The following is a 5,529-nucleotide window of genomic DNA, read 5'->3' on the forward strand; positions in this document are numbered from 1 at the left end:
AGGGTCAGCTTTTAAAGAGGAAAAAAAACACATTGTAGCATATGTCACATGGCTGATTGGAAGAAAGTTACCATCTACAGTGAAGCACTCTCATGCAAGCAAATGGGTTCAGCTTTAATATATAAGTTGTAGCATATGCCACATGGCGAATAATGATTGGAAGAAAGTTACCATCTACAGTGAAACACTCTCATGCAAGCAAATGAGTTCAGCTTTAATATATAGTATATCATATCATGTTTCCTCAAAATTGGTGTTCAAAGTTATATCTTGAAGACCGTGTGAATGTCAAAAAGTCACCTATTTGTGATATGACAAGAGTACTACTATATTGGAGTAGCAGAAATTCAAAAGTCTAAGTACTAGAATTTTGTATTTTTTTAGATATAAGGCACTGGACGTGCCCGACTTTGAATTAACAAAGCCAACAACGGCGAGATTGATACAAAGTGCTGAACCCAGCTTACAGAACGACACCACACACCCACACGAACTACCGAAGAAGCTACAGCCGGAAGCGCGACCAAGAAGCTCAGCCAAAGCGCCTACGAGGACTCGAAGAAGAGCTGGAGTCTACAGTGTCGGGCCGGAGCTCACCCGAGAGCGAGCCATTTTCACGCGCGCCTCAACAACACTCCTCCGTCGCAGAAGCGCCACCGGAGGCCGACCACCCCCGAGGACCGACCCGCGTTGCTCACAGACCGAGAAGTAGCACCAAGGAGGCTCGACCAGGGAGGGGGACGGAGCAAGCCTTGCCGAAGATCGCCAAACGAAGCCACCTTCGCCACACAACCTTCGGAGAGCTACTTGTTGTGGACTCCAAGACGATGTCTTCAAGAAGATCGCGACACCGGAGTGCCGCCACCGCCCGATCCGAGGATCTTGGGTTTTCACCCGGAGACTGTAGAAAGGCGGAGAGAAGCCCCATGACGCCTTCAGGAAGGGGACGGCGTCCACAGACGTCGCCATCATGGCCCAAAAGGGCAAGGGTTTCCCCTCGGCATGGCCTCTCCTTCTTCTACACAGGATTAGGCCATCGAACGACGACCGAACCGCCGCCACAACACGCGGCTCGCCGCGACCACGTCGCCCGCACGACCATGGCCACCGACCAGCACCGGAACCTGCGGCTCGCCCGACAACCAGCAAGGTTCCCACCGACCAAGGCCGCCGCCTTGGAACCAAACTCCTCGCGCCGCCGGACCGCAACGAGCACCGAGAACCGCCACCGATGCGGAACACCCGCTCTCGAACGGGCGACGACCGACCTCACCGGCATCCGCCCCACGCGGATCACCAAGTGAGTGAGCAGCTCCACGGATCTAGGCAGCCCACGGCCACCACGACGAGTGCCGCCGCCGGATCTGAGGAAGAAGGACGGAGAGGGGCTTCCGCTGCGAGATCCGCGGCCAGCAACCACCCCGGCTGCTGGCAGCGAGAGATCCGGCGGAAGAGGGATCGAAAACGGGCCGGGCCCCTGCCCGGCCGGCCGAACCACCCTGCGCCCGCGCCCTGCGCCCGCCTGGAAACCGCCCCAGGCGGAGCCGACGCTCGACGCGCCGCCGCCCACCGTGCCCGACACCGCTCGCGCCGCCGCCGAGATGTCGGCTAGGCGGCGCCGCCCGCGCCGCCCGCAGCCTTCGGCCGGACGTCGTCGCCAAGATCTCGAGGGGAGCCTGCACGCCGGCGTGCTGAGCCTCTGTAACGGCCCAGGGTAGCACCCCTATTAGATTTTTGCTTGCTCTTTTTATTTTGTGCATCATCATAGCATTGCATCACATCATCCATGTTTTAACAAAATAAAACTATTTTATAAATCTCCCTTGTCTTTTATTTTACATGAAACCCTAATCTTGTGTTTCCCTCATATGGTTATAAAATGAGAATCTCCCCTCTTCTTTTCTTTCAACTAAACCCTAAACCCCCTCTCATATTCCTATTTTATAATTAAGTTGTTCAACAAGTAATTTGGATTAAAATGAGTTTTGTTTTGATTACAAGTAAATAACTATTTGTGCAAAACTACTTTTAATCTCATCCTCACCTTGATTCAAATTCAATTTCAAAACAGTTTTAAATAAAAAGAAAAAAAAGGAAAATAGAAAAAGAAAATAAAAACAGCAAAAGCCCTAACCCTTGCAGGCCTCTCTCCTCCTTCTTCCCTCCTTCCTCTTTCAGCCCGAGGCGGCCCAAACCAGCCCAACTCTCCTCCGGCCCAGTACCCTTTCACGCCGTCCTCTTCCTCCATCCTCGTCATCGTAGTGGACAACGACAGCCACAGACACGCTTCTAGCGTGACCTTGAGGTCCCCCTCCACCAGCCTGGCTCCCACCTGCTCCCTCCCTCTCCTCCTTATCCTGGACCACGCCAACCTTCCTCCTTCCCCAAGTTTTCTCCTCCTCCCCTTTTTCAACTTTCTCTGCAAGCAAACCAGACATGGGAGAAACCCCACGGTAGCCTCCTACATCACCGACGCCCGGCCAACTCCGTCCACCTCCGGCCGTTCCGAGACCACCTCCGGCACCGCCTCGATGTCTTCTACCTCCGCCCGCAAGGAATTGAGCCGGGGCTCGTTCAATCGCCCAATTCTTCGCCGTTCCCCACCCCGGCCGCCGGCGAAAATCCTCCGATTCCGGCGAACCCTTTCCTCCTCCTGGTCCCGGCGTCGACACGGTGAGCTTCGGGGTGAGCTCGCGCACATCCTAGACACCTTCTCCCCCTTCTTTCTTCTCGCGTTCCGTGCCTCACCGTTGTGACCGACGCCGTCGCCGCAGGACACCGTCGCCCTCGCCGCTCCGACGACCTCCGGGTAGCGGCGCCACCTCTCCTTGGTTCCCCACGTCAACGCGGACCCCCGCACCAAGTCCTCGCTCCCTCGCGGCTCTCCGCATCGACCACGCGCGTCCGCGCCGCCCGCGGTGACCACGGCGCCCGGAACGCGCACGGTGTCGAACGCCTTGCGTGCAAGCCGTGGATGGTTCGCCGCCGTGGCTGCCACATCATCGTCCGGGTCCCACTCGTCGGCGACACCGGCTAGGACCCGGCTCGGTGAGAAACCCCCACCGGATCCGGATCCGACAGTTTTGCATAGAGGCCCCTGCCAGTTTTTCATCCTCAACCCGCACCCCCTGTCTGTATCTGTTTCACCATAACCCCCCTGGATCTTTCTGAAAACAACCCGCAGTCCTTCCCCCTTTCGAAAATTAATCTGAGCCCCTTTCTATTTAAAATAAAACATGTTTTCTATTTTATTTAAATACAAAACCTAATCTGTTAATAACTTTTAATTGGTAATTCAAAATAAAATGTGTTATATATCAATTTTGATCAGAAAAATGCAAGGAACATTAATATGCCATCCATGTACCTGTTTGCATGTTGCATCATGTCGTGCGTTGATAGTCGTGCATGTTCACCTAACACATATGCGGAGTATTTCGGAACACCACCTAGGTTTTCCCCGCTCCGTTTAATACTGAAGTAGATCACCCCTGCCATGTATATGCCATGCTAACCAACCATTAAATTTGTCGGTACAAATGCAACTCCAACCTAATTTGTTTGTCCGGGGTTCCGACTCCGCTTAAATTGGATAAGTGCATCGCACCATATCTGCCATGTCATGCATATCATCCTGATCATGCTGATTCTTATTCCGTAGAAGTAAGACTTGCATGCGTTGTGTGTTCCAGCATTTGCTTCTTCCCGGATAGGATCACGAAGTGTTGATGTGAGATACGACGAGTTCTCCGACAAGTTCTTCTGCAGCTTTTCACAGGCGAGCCCTCTCTCTTCACCTATTTTACTCTCTCCCTCGCACTCGCTATCCTTATGTTGCGATTCTTTATCGAGTCACGTGTCCTATCCACTTGTGTACCATAATAATCCTATATGTATCATTCCTTAACCACAGCCGTTGCTTGATGTTTGAGCCTTGCGAGTCGTAGGCGTGTTTAGGATCTGTTGTTTATCTCGCTCTGTTATCGGGATATGTTGGGTTGTTGGGAGGTTATCACATGTTATATCAGTTGTTGGAGATACACATGCTTTACTTAATTGTTAACAACTAAAATTGTAAGCAGAGGCATCTGTGAGCCCCTTTGCGAAAGCATCGGAACTTTGACTTGCTAATGTCCCCTAGGACCCGAGTTCTTGTTATATGTTCCGAGATTGAGCGCTCTACCCATGCGTGGGGACGATTATTGGGACCCCCTCACCCATTACCTTTTCTCAAGTCGGATGAAAAGGGGGCACAACCTTGCTTTTATTTGCCTATGCCATGTATGCCATGCTTTACTTACTCGTTGCCTTCGGGTGTTTATATTCTCGTATCGTACCCCGCGGAACGTTTAGCGAAGCGTGTGGTTTGCACGCCTAGCCGTTAACGCAAACCCCGAGTCCGCTCGGAGTACGGCCGGACTTCGTTACGGGTAGCTTAGTTGGGTGGCCCCCTAGACTTTCTTGTTGAGCCGGGAACGGTCTTGTTGTGAGACATCCACCTGTCGTAAGTGGGTCGAGCATGCGTATGGTTACATTTGGGCAACCCCTGCAGGGTGTACATCTTATCGATAAGCCGTGTCCGCGGTTATGGACGACTTGGAGCTGTTTAACTCGATCATAGAACAACTTACACCTTATACTTGTTGTTAATAATCTGATAATAACTTGCGTAGTAATATAGCATTACTACAACCGATACCTAATAAAACTTATCCACCGTTGAGTGCCTTTTACATTGCCTCTTCGCAATGGTTGAAGGGGATATGTGTATTTGGCTGGGTTATGTTTGTGTAGTATTTATCTGTTATCTTGTGCGCTCTCTTATCTTCTCACGATTAGACGGATGTTGTAGCGTGTCTCTATTGGTTATAGTTTTGCTGCCGCTAAACCTACCATATAGCCCCGGGCGATATATATTTATACTCGCTCGGCGAGCATAGCCATTTCCGAGTCTCGCTAAGTACGTGCCGGAGTTCGTTCCTTGGTACTTACTCTCGCCTTTTCCCTTTCTCTTTTGCTTCCTCCCTCTTGTCGGCAACCGATGGCCCGACTTTGACAGGTACGAGATGGCGACGTTAGCAAGGTTACCCTTCCGGCTTGGCCTGGGCAGGGTTATGGACGCCGCTGGTTATCTTCAGGACTCTTAGTCCAATTTGTATCTTGTCCGTACTCGGACATATTCGATCTTCTGTATGATTTGGATCTTTGTATTGTATATTTGTATCTTGACTCGTTGGAGTCGTTGTTGTAATATATATGTATCTTGTGGGCTCTATTGTAATCCTGTTGTAATGTTACCGCTCGTGTTAATTCCTCTGGCATCACGTGTGTGATTCGTTGCGCACGTCGTGTCGGAGGGCGTCTCTGAATCGATATCGTGCGGATTTCGGCGGGTTCGCTGGGATCCTCAGGATACCGGTTCCGGGGCGTCACAAGTTGGTATCAGAGCTCAGGTTGCGGTACCCCACTAGTCCAGCCTGTAGGATAACCTTGCCAACGGACGTTGTGTCTAGCTAGTGTCAAAACTAT

This window comes from Lolium rigidum, chromosome 2 (assembly GCF_022539505.1).
Source record: "Lolium rigidum isolate FL_2022 chromosome 2, APGP_CSIRO_Lrig_0.1, whole genome shotgun sequence".
NCBI lineage: Eukaryota > Viridiplantae > Streptophyta > Magnoliopsida > Poales > Poaceae > Lolium > Lolium rigidum.